We start from the raw sequence: 12,294 nt of genomic DNA, 5'->3' as shown, positions 1-12,294 counted from the left end.
AAACATGATTATGTACTCACTCATATATGGATTCTAGACATAGATCTGGGGAGTGCCACCCTACAATTCCATTGCCAAACCTTCATCCAGTAACTGATGGAAGCAGGGGCAGATACCCACAGCTAAACACTGAACTGAACTTCTGGAACCAAGTGATAGAGATGGAGGAGTGATGAGCCAAGGGGCCAAGACCATGCTGGTGAAACCCACACAGACAGAGGACCTGACAAGGGGGAGCTCTTGGACCCCAGACTGATGGCTGAGAGGCCAGCATGGGACTGATCCAGACCCCCATGAATGTGGTGTCAGTGAGGAGGCCTCGGCAATCTCTGGGGCCTTGAATAGTACGAATGAACTTTGGGAGCTCATGCCATATGGAGGGAATCTCTCTCAGCCTGGACACATGGGAGAGGGCCTAGGCCCTGCCCCAGATGAAGTGACAGACTCTGGAGATCCCCCATGGAGAGTCTCACCCTCCCTGGGGATTGGGTGGGGGTTGGGAGGACTGGTGGAGGGACAAGGGAGGAGGGATGGGAGAGGGAGCTGGGATCAACATGTGAAGCAAGCATGTTTCTAATTTAAATAAAAATATACTGAGAAAAACAAACACACCAAAACCCAGGATTTCATGTAAATCAAGAGGACCTAAAACTCCTAGGTAGCCAAGGATGACCTTAAATTTCTGCTTCTCCTACCTCTACCAGGACTGGGATTATAGGTGTATACCACAATAATGGGTTTATGTGGAGCCAGGAATCAAACACAGGATCTCATGTACCTAGGCAAGCCTTTACCAAATAAGCTACATCCTCAGACCAATTCTTTAAAATCAAATGACCATTACTCTACTATATACTACTGTCAGTTCATTTATACCTTAAAGAAAAAAGTCTTTTCACATTCAGACATCTTAGGAGAAAGGAAAACATGTCTACAAAAAAAAAATCCTGTGTGCAATTTTGTTTTAGTATCTTTGACCATCCTTTATACAAAATACTTGGGATAAAAACTGCTCAGATTTTGCAGTTCTTCAGATTTTGCACTATATACATAGACTTAGTTAGGCTCCACAATCCAAAATCTGAAATGTTCCCAAATCTAAAATGTTTGAAGTGTTTCATCTGCATTCAATGTTCCAGATTTGAGAACATTTTAGATTTCTAACTAAGGATGTGAATATGGGCTATACATATATACAGTGAAATACTACTCAGAATTCAAAAATCAGTTTCGATCACTGACGTAGTTTTCCCAGCTACTGTCCCAAGTTTAGAGGTCAGGAGAACAAACACAACTTGGAATACTGGCTGAAACTCTCAACAGAGCCTACTGGTTCATGTCTCTATCTGGGGCATGAAATGTTGAGTATAAGTGACTAGTGTGTCAGTTTCTAAAGGTGATAAACTGATTTGGTTTTTAACAATACTTTAAAACTTTATATTTCTATTTATAAAATGATATGTGCTAGGCTGGGCGGTGGTGGCGCACGCCTTTAATCCCAGCACTCAGGAGGCAGAGGCAGGCGGATCTCTGTGAGTTCGAGGCCAGGCTGGACCGACAGCCTCCAAAACAATACAGAGAAACCCTGTCTCGTAAAAACAAAAAACAAAAAACAAAACAAAACAAAAAAGATATGTGCTAAATATAAAGAATTCTTCAAACACAGAAAAGTAAAATTCCAAGACTGCCAGAAACTATTGTCCCAGTTATAGTTTACTATTAATGGCTAAGTGTCCTTTTAGTCATTCAGGACAGACAGGCACGCCATAACTTAACAAAAGTTTCTGTTATTTTGAGCATTATGTGGTAACCATATCTCAACACGGGCAGTGATTAGCAAACTGTGTTGTAGGAAGAACACATCCATAAACAATACTCCAACCATTTACTTATAAACACTGAAACTGAATTTCTTATTACAAATCATTCTTATTTTTTTCAATCATTTAAAAATGTGAAAACTCTTCTTCCCTGGGTCCTCCAGAGAATTCCCGGTCAGAATATGCACATACTTTCATCATGATTAGAAATCATCAGTTTGATGTATTTACCATTAGCACATTCTTTTTGTTTGTTTGTTTTGTTTTGTTTTTCGAGACAGGGTTTCTCTGTGGTTTAGGAGCCTGTCCTGGAACTCGACTCGATCTGTATACCAGGCTGGTCTCGAACTCAGAGATCCACCTGCCTCTGCCTCCAGAGTGCTGGGATTAAAGGTGTGCACCACCATGGCCCGGCATTCCATTAGCACACTCTTGTGAGGAGTTTTTATTTTTGACAATGTTGGTGAGTGGTCACTATCCTTTGTTGCTGCACACCTGTGTCTTTGTTGAGATAGGCTAGCACCATTTAATCCAGGCTAGCCTCCGACCCCAGATCCTCCTGCCCCATTCCCAGCTTCCACCCCTCACTTATGTACCACCATACCCAACTTAGTATTTGGTACTCTACTGTCTGCCATGACTTTTCTCATGTACCTATCAAAATCTGGCCCAATACCCTATTAACTCTATTAGGGTTAGGGTGTGTGTGTGTGTGTGTGTGTGTGTGTATGTGTGAAATTCTTCATATAGTGTTGTGTCAGTTATAAGCTTTGTCATATACTTTTGTTTCTAGTTCACAGCTTATATTTAGTAAAGATTATCTTTTATGGTTCAAATTTCCCAAGTCTTAAGAAATACTTCTACTTGTAAATCACTGCTAATAATGTTTTTAAGTCAGATTTAAAAGATGTTGCCTTTCCTGTTTAGTAGGGGGCCAATGCCACTGTCTCCCAAAAGGATAAATTGTCTCAGACCTATTTAATCAACAGGTCATCTTTTCCTAAAGGCATGTAATACTCACTGTGTTCTAAGTCAAGTCTCCATGTTCTGCTCCATTGACCTGTCTCTTCATATCTAAAACTGCAATCTAAATTATATTAAGTAGCTTATTCTTGCTACAAGTCTTCTCACCTTTTACTATTAAAAATATTACTTTTTCATTTTGTGTATGTATGTGGGAGGATATATGGAAGTCAGAGGACAACTTGCTGGAGTCAGTTTTCTCTTTCTACCATGTGTAAAGGTTCTAAGTTCAGAAAATAAAATGTCATTTTGAGGACCCCCAGGCAAGAGATAGGAGTTGAACTCAGGTTGTCAGGCTTAGGAGCAAGTGCCTTAACCCACTAAGTCATCATGATGGTCACCTTTCTCTATTTCTCTGTGTAATAGCCCTGGTTGTCCTGGAACTAGCTTTGTAGACTAGGCTGGCCTCCAACTCAGAGATGTGCCTGCCTCTGCCTCCTGAGTGTTGGGATTAAAGGCGTGCGCCACTACCCAACTTGTTTTTTTTTGAGACAGGGTCTATGCAGTCCTGGCTATCCTGGAACCTGCTATGTAGACCGGGCTGGCCTTAAATTCACAGAGCTCCACCTGCCGCTGTCTCCTGAGGGGAAAGATTAAAGTCGTGCGTCCATGCCCACCCTTCCTAGTTTTTCAGGAGTGCCTTGGCTACTGTTTCTCACTGGTTTTCCTTAGAAATTTCAGATTGACCTTTAAAACTCTATTTCAAAAGCTAATGAAATTTGAATTAAATCTATGAGTAATCAGAGACCTGTTATCTTTATGACTCATTGAATTCATAAAAGTCCCAACTCTCCATTTATTTAGGTCTCTGTATTAACAGAGTTCAATAAATCTCATTATTTTGTTGCAAGTCACCTTTAGATATTTTTAAATATTTTCTTCTACCTGACATAATAGTATAATTTTGTTACTAGTTTATAGAGATGCACTTTGATTATTCTTTTTTGTTTTTTAAGACAGGGTTTCTTCTTGGCTGTTCTAGAACTTGCTCTGTAGACCAGGGTAGCTTCAAACTCAGAGATCTGCCTGCCTCTGCCTCCAAAGTGTTAATATTAAAGGTGCGCTCCACCACGCCCAACTGAGAAATGCACTTGATTTTTATTTGCTGACTTTTAATTCAGCTACCTTGCTAAGATGTCTAGATGTAAACAGAGGAGGTGCCCACAGCATCTTGTTTTATTACTGAGTGTACATGGTGCAGTAGGTTTTATTTTTATAAGACAAAAAAGAATGTAGTCACTATGACTTACTACTTAATTATTTAAATGATATTCCATTTACTGCAAAAAGACATTTAATATAGTAGTTCAGCTCTATTATTCTGAGAAAATGGATACAAGAAATCATAAAGATCTACTTTTAAAAGTTGACAAAAAAGGAATTACACTTTAAAATCTAAAATGTTTTCTTAAATAATCTCATCATTAAAATGCACACTGACTAATTTTAATATTTATTATGCTATCAATCTTTTTTTAAAAGCTGAGTTTCAAGTCATCCAATCATGCAATTGTAAAGCTATGAGTCATTTATTTTATGTAAAACTGGTTTTTCTGTGAATTCTGTTTTTAAAAAAGACTATATGGCAGACATGTACCTACACAGCCAGCATCCTACCATACCTCAGGGCCGTGATACTTCCGTGAGTCCCTGGCTAGAGACACGCTGTACTTGCCTCTACCACTCACTCTCGTAGAGAGAACCCCTGGAAGCCTGTGGAAGCCTGGCTTCTCTAGTAAGCGTCTCCATGAACCATCGGTTTGTTTCTAAGGGCAAGTTGTCACTACAGTTGGCCCACGGAGTCACAATCCTCCTGTCCCAATGTTCTAAGCACTGAAACTATAAGAGTAGACACCATACCACCTAGCAAAAACTGTCCTTTCTGTCCTCCCGCCCAGTGCTGAGGACCAACAGAGCCTTGCACACGGTAAAGAAGCACTGTACCATTATGTCATCCCCAGCTTTAAGACGGGTCTTCTCCTATACACACCTGAGTGCTACAATTAAGAGTAGGGCACCCAGCATGTCTTTCTACTGTCTTAGCCAAGAGGTCATGAGAGGTTCCTAATAAATCAGTAGCAGCCAGGAACCAGCACTTGGTAGGCACAGTCAGGCAGAGTCTAGGGCCAGACTGCTCTGCAGAGGGCTACACAGAGCCAGGCTATACAGAAAAACTCTGTCTCAAAACTTTTTTCAAAAACAAGAAGCAGCCGGGCGGTGGTGGTGCACGCCTTTAATCCCAGCACTCGGGAGGCAGAGACAGGCGGATCTTTGTGCGTTCCAGGCCAGGCTGGACCGACAGCCTCCGAAACAATACAGAGAAACCCTGTCTCGTTAAAAACCAAAAAAAAAAAAAAAAAAAAAACCAAGAAGCAAATCAGTAGCAACAGATGTGTCAGTAAAAATCTGGTTTGCCATAGTACCTACTTTTCAAATGAATAAATCAATGTATAGAGATTAAGTTAACATAGCAGACCTGAAACTGCTATTCTTAGAAAGTCATGGTATGCAAGGTTGGTCCTTACCTCAACTCAGGGAATTTTAATGATGAACAGTTCTCCACCATGATATAAAACTTCCTCTACATGACAAGTGTGCCCGACTGTGCCTTAACTATACAAACAACCTGGTTTATGTTAAAATTTTTCTTTTCCTTCTATGACTCTGGAATTTTGGCATGTGCTTGATACAAGGTTAAAAACCTTGGGCATGAGTTTCTGATTTTCCCTGGTGGGCAATATTTCATGTGCTGTCACAATTGCTGGAGAAACTAAGCACACCCTGCTATCCCTCACGGAAAGAATGCTGACAAGCTCACTCCTGGTTTCCTCAAGATCTTGTGTCCTTCCGTGCAATGCACCACTGCTGTTAGTATTACTGTGTGGAAGCCATTTGAAGTCCCAGGCCAAGCAGAAGATCTGGGAACAGTCTTGGAACCCAGTACAACTGACACATTAAAACATGTTTGCACCCCAATTTCAGTTCTAACGCTTACTCATTATGTGGTCTTAGCAAGGTCAATTTACTTTACTTGTGGCAAATAAAACCTACATGCCCTCTTTGTTTCTTTAAAAGAAAAATTCACCATCTTACAGTTCTACTGCAATAACACACACTAAGTAAATAGTAAATGGTATTTCTAAAGGTGTTTTCTTAGATGAAACCATCAAAATTCATTTACATATACACAGATGCAATGAAATGACCATCTGAAGTACGGCAAAGAGAAACTTTACTCCAGTATCTTCAACACTGGTACTGTAAATGATTTCCCAATCACACAAGAACATTATAGGTAAGTTTAGTTCTAGCTAAAGACTTCTTTTATGAACTTGATCTTCATTTAGTCTTCAAACTGACCTGCTAATGAGAAATAAGTATAAATGTACTAATATAATAGTACCAGGACTATACTTGATTGCTAGGTTTCTCAAGTTTTGTTACAGTAAGAACTTAGTATAAAACCCTTCAAGAGCTGAGCATGGCAGTACACACCTTTAATCACGGTTTGGGGAGAGCAGAAGCAAGTAGAATCTCTGTGAGTTTGAGGCTAGCCAGGGCTACAGAGTGAAATTCTGTCTAAATGAAACATCGTATGGATGTTTTAAAATCCATGAAGTAGTACAACCTTGAAGTCATTGATTCCCAAGTTTATCAACTTACCCCAAAGTGACTTTTCAAATGAACTCGTATCACAAATCCACATGTTTCACATCATCTGTTGAAAAATAAATGTCCTGAAATCAGTATATTTCAGAGTAACTCTTTCCTCCTCTATCCTGTATACCAGACTGTAGGCCAGCCACCCACTTGAATGCAAGGACCATTAATTATTCAGCTATTTCTCCAAAGCTAAAGCACCTGGAGGCAGTCCAGTTAATGTCTATTAAAAGAATGAGTGTGTTACTGAGAACCAACAGCAAACTCAGTGGAAATAGAACAAATTATTTTTTCTCCACTTAGAAAAAGATGATGGCACACTTTCTCAAGTGAGCAAGTCAAAGACAGGTAGATAGCATCTTCAGTGGATACTGTTTACTTCTTATTTCCCACCCAGAATTTTCACCACATTAGACTCCAATGGAATTCTAGTGATAACTCTCTACTAGGCCACCTATTCTTGACTGGACCACACCAGGCACAGCCACTGTATTTATCTTGCCAAAGCACAAAACTAAATCATGATCAAAGGGACACGTAGGGAAATCTGTTAGACAGCATCTGGGGAAAAAGATGATAAAGGAGAAATGGTATCTTTCTACCTTTAGATCTCTTTGAATCAGCACATACTTCAAGTTCTGTGCCACTGAAGCCCTAAGGAAAGACTGTATTGTGCTGAGAATGGAAAGGGAAACTGTGGGAAGCATTAGGATCTTGATACTATCAGGAAGCCAGATCAACTTGGAAATCTCCCTATGTATGAACCTCTCTGTGAGATGACAAAACTCTCAGTGATAAGGCGTTTTGCTCCAAATCAAAAGTCTCCTAATAACACCCTTCAAGTTACTTATTGATTCAGATCAGAATGTATCCTGTGAAGAAAAAAATGAAAGTGTAAGCAGTAGAGGACCTGTCTTGCATCAGAATTTCAACGTCTAAGTTTAACGACTACAAACTAGAGCCTGGTGTGACATACCCATTTTAGAAATGGTATTATAGTCATGTGTCATTTAACAAGGGTGTGTTCTGGGAAACATGCCGTGAGGTAATTTTATTACTGCATGAAGATAAAAGTGTTACTGACATACACCTAGCAGCAAAGCCTACTACAAATCTAGGTTCTATGGTATACATTATTGTATATGTGGTCCACCTTTGTGGGAAATCCTGTTATGTAGCATATAGCTTTGGCCAATCGACTGAAGATCACATATCCCCAGTATATTAAACTCTGCCAATTATATACAAGATACTATGCTAATAGAGAAAACTAAAACATGAAAAAGTTCAGTCTCTGGTATAGTATGAATGCGTTCCACCCAAAGTTTGCATATTAGGAACAAGGCTAAATGAGGCCACGGCAGTGGGAACTCCCACGATGGGATTACAGACCTCATCAGAAAAACACACTGACTTTTTTTTTTTTTTGAGATAGGGTCTCACTGTGTAGACTTGACTAGCCTGGAATTCACCATGCAGACCAGGCTGGCCTCAAACTCACAGGGATTCACACGCCTGCCTTGCATTCTGGCTTTCTGCCATGTGATGCCCCTCTGCCGTGTTGTAACACAGCAAGAAAGTCCTCATCAGATACTGACTCCTTTAATACGGACTTCTTAGCCTCCAAAACTAAGACAATACATTGCTTTTATTTTTTATTCATTTTCAAGAATTCTGTGGTAGGAACACAAAATAGATTAACAGGTCCTGCCCTAAAAACCTCATCTTTAGACATGGTAGGATGGTGGAGCACATCATAATTTACAGTGATTTTACAGCTTTGCAAAAGGTTCCAAAAGTATGAGAAAATACAGATTACAAGTAAGAAAAAAACTGGTGAGGAGAAATACCAGTTTGTTTTATGACAGGAAAAAAAACCAAAACAGAAGCAGGAAAATGCACGAATGTCTGTCAGCAGCAAACAGAATTAGGAGCTCATAGTTCAAAGGTACACGGAGACCAGGAATTCTTGGCTACATTCTAATGCATCTGGAAAACAGTACCCAGGGTAAGTAAGTCATTAGCTCCTATCACTTATCTCACTTCAACACCAATGCCTAAACGCTAAAGAAGAGTGTGTGTTAGGTTTCCCCTAGTCTAAAACTTCAGACACCAGCAAACAGCATCTAATGGTACCATCCTGGGGAACAGTTTCTGGGAAGCAAAGAATCCAATAGGAACTTCCCCAGACCAGGGGTCAACACTATTTTCTAGTCACAGAATTCTCAAAGTTTTGAAGGGTTTCCTCTGTATTTTTGCCAACCTACCAATCTTAGCAAAACTCCATAATTATGCCCTCCTTCCCTCAAATTATCATTTTCAGTTCTCTATTCTCTTCTGTGCAAGTGGGCTTTATGCTCTGGTGTGGCTTCATGTCAGTGAAATGGCTTCTTGGTGAAATCACTACTCTAATATCCTACCAACATCACCAGTCTCTTTTTCAGCCACATTGTACTTGGTGTTTCAGCCATCTTTAATTATGTTTAGAACAGTCAGGGTAAAAATTCAAAATGGCTTGGTTTCCAGTCACTGGTCGTCTTCACTGCTCACCCTTGACTCCCCTGTCTCAGCTGAGGAGACATTCTCAGGGAAAGAGACATCATATACCATACCTTCCTTGGAAAACTCATCAGTAGTACAACTTTAGTCAGCATGTGCTAACTGATCCCATCTCTTTAACTCCCTTGGGCTGTGGTCAGAGTACAAGCTTTGCAAGCATGGGAACTGTGTTTTTCATACCTGTATCCTGAACATTTCTAAACTGTCATTCAATGTGTCATGAGAGCAAACACTTGTCAAAAGCATTCGTCCCCAAGGTTACTGCGTATCTTTTCTAATGCTCTCCTTTCCACTGCAGCACCAACTACCTATTTCTGTCATCCAGCATAGTTACTCAGCTTATTGTCATACGAGCTACATAAATGTTAGGTCTGTATCTGTCTAATACTACTACTATAGCATCTGGCAGTTCCTGAAACAAGAAAGAAGCAGCAGCTCAGTAACTAATACAAGAATGAAAATATGAGAAGGAAGAATAACTGAAAATAAAGAAAATCAAATTTTAAGATCTTCGTGTTTATACCTAGTGCAGATTTTTAACTAATGTTGGGCTTATATTCAAGTATCACACTGAAAACAAGTAAAAAAGATTGTTAAAACATCAAAGCTAAGAGGTAGGGAGCAGTATGCATGGACATCTGCCAGGATTCCTCTATACTTTCTTAGTGATTTGTTTCTATGTTAAAATTTACTATTCTGAACTCTGCCATGCAGCTCAATGCTCTGTGGTTAGAAGTAGAGTGTGGTTCATAATTAGAGGGAGTATTCAACAAATAGACTTACAAACATGAAAAGAAGGAACAAAACAAACAAAAGCACAAAGCTGAAAAGGGAAAAGAATACCAATTAAAAAAATTAGGAATGGGATTTAAAAAAATTCACACAAACCCTGACATTATAGAAAGCATAAAATGAGGGGGCTGGAGGAAGAGCAATGGCTGCTCTTCAGAGGTCCTGAGCTCAATTCCCCGTGTTTAACGAGGTGGCGGTGCATGGCATGAGGCCTTCGTGAGGCACAAATCCAGAGTGTAGGACCCCACAAGACCCTGTTAGTGAAAGGACAGTGGGCATGTGAGCACTGAAGGGCAGTCACACCAGACTAGTCTGCCATGAGCGGTTACATCTCCAGATGCAGGAAGAGACTGCAGAAACACCAACCTTTGAAAGGGGGACAAGGCACAAAAAAGTGAATACTTCCTTCTACATAAAAACTACTTTTTATTCAACCAAAGACATCGTATGCAGTCAAAAGATTAATCAAAGACTGGGAGAAAATTTCACAAAACATGGGCTTTAGTATTAGAATGCATTAAAAACTTCTCCAAATCAAAGCAAGCAGCCAGAGGAGGAAACGTAGCTCTATGGTGCGTACTCATCTCTAGCACCAACTGAGGAAGAGGAAGATGACCAATGAAAGGGGAGGAGGAGATAAGGATGACAGCTGAAGAAAGGCACTGGCAATACTTAGTGAAGTAAAGAAAGCACCACCATATCGTTTCATAACCCAATGACCAGGTTCAGAATCTGAAGAAAATGACACACCAGTAAAAAGACAGAACTGCAGTATTGTCTATAATGTCCAAGAAAGAGTGGCAACCTGAAGGACATCAAGAAAATGGAGCGGCTGGAGATGGCTCAGCAGTTAAGAGTGCGTGCTGCTTGCTCTTCCAGAAGATTTTAGTTTGGTTCCAACTCACAACCACCTGCAACTCCAGCTCCAGAAGATCTGTACCTCCTCTTTCTGGTCTCCAAAGGTAGACAGACAGACAGACAGGGGGGCTGGTGTACACACACAACTATTTTCTTTAAAAAGAAAAATGACTAAATGATACACATAATAGAATACTATACAGCAGATAAAATCAAGCAGAACTGTATGTGTCAATATGAATACAATGAATGAGAAGTACTGGTCTTTCAGTACAGTACAGCTTGCTCCATTTAACTCTAACAATTTAAAGCAACACATATTGTTTATGGGCCAAAAAGTATATTATTAATATACAATCATAAACCAGATGCATATTAGTGGCTATTTCCAGGGAAGGAAAGAGGAGTTAAAACATACTGGAACTTTTCAATATAAAGGATCTAAATTTTGGGAAACTAGCAGCTGTCCATTATGTGAATACTTTCCTATCCTTTCATGGGAATCAAGCTGTTACATTAACTCCAAGTGGCAATTTTATCCCTTGTTCTGCTCTGCAGGTTAAGGTGTCTGGTAGGACAAAATCAGAACTCCTTATCTGGGGCTATGAGAGTGTTTAGAAGAGACTGATCACACTGGAGGGCAGGCCCTGGGACCCTGACCCCTGCAGTGACCCTGTTGCCTGGGACATGAACGCAGTGGATGGAGCAGAGGAGCAAGAACTTTCTTAAGAGACACACGCTAAAGAAAGAGAAAAGGAGCAGTTCCTTGGCAACACACTGGAGTGTAAGCAGAACTCAATGCTCTCCACTGTCTGAAGCACCTTTCTGGAGGAAGGAGGAAAGTAGCACTCTAAATGAAGCCAAACCTCATGCCAAATGACACAAGTAGTGCTAACATCTGGGGAGATGGTGATGCCATCTTTTGCTCACTGGAATTTTCTATAGGTTTTGGGTATTTACTAAAAGCAAACACATTTATGTCTCAAATTTTGAACAGAGATTCTCAGATTTTACCACAGATCACACTAAATTTAGAGGCAGCATACATATATAGTTTCAGGACAGCCAGAGTTACATAGAGAGACCTCGTCTCAGAAAACAAAAACAAAAGTGCTCTTTTTACAACTCTAATTTTGGTCCCTAAATAAGAGAAAATGGGGCCAAGTGAAGTTGTTGCCTGTTTTCATAGTGTCAAAAGGTGCTATATAAGACGCCCGAGGGAGTGGTAATCAATTACCCTAACCCATGACACCTAGCCAACGACAATGACGGGCTCTGCAACCTCCCTACCTAATCATGCAACAGGGGCTCTTATATCTAGGCTGTAGCCAACAGCTGTCCCACTGGACTTAAGGCCTGCTCAATGGGAGAGAGACCACCCCTGGTGATACGGAGGGCTAGTGAGGACATGTCTCAGAAGAGAACCTTACACTGTTACTTTACTAAAACAGTGTAACTCCTAACTGCATTCTAAATGTTCATCCTTATATGCACAGGTAAGTGGAGCTCTCATCCTTTTTGCAGCAGAGACCACTTCAGAAACTACAACCTGCCAAAACAGAAACAACTGATCATGAGTGCC

At 40.4% G+C, this 12,294-nt stretch overlaps 1 protein-coding gene across 2 annotated transcripts in view; it reads right to left on the bottom strand.

The window, feature by feature from the left end:
- Positions 1–12,294, bottom strand: part of Galnt1 (polypeptide N-acetylgalactosaminyltransferase 1) — a 72,224-nt gene that overhangs the window by 40,229 nt on the left and 19,701 nt on the right. For both annotated transcript variants that reach the window (XM_040757946.1, XM_040757945.1), the window contains exon 2: positions 6,507–6,561. The gene's annotated coding sequence lies outside the window, so the exon portion shown is untranslated. The remainder of the gene's footprint in view (positions 1–6,506; positions 6,562–12,294) is intronic.

Source organism: Mesocricetus auratus, unplaced genomic scaffold (assembly GCF_017639785.1).
Source record: "Mesocricetus auratus isolate SY011 unplaced genomic scaffold, BCM_Maur_2.0 Super-Scaffold_100015, whole genome shotgun sequence".
NCBI classification, from domain to species: Eukaryota; Metazoa; Chordata; class Mammalia; order Rodentia; family Cricetidae; genus Mesocricetus; species Mesocricetus auratus.
The sequence above is the reverse complement of the archived record's forward strand: the minus strand, read 5'-3'. Positions and strand labels throughout refer to the sequence as shown.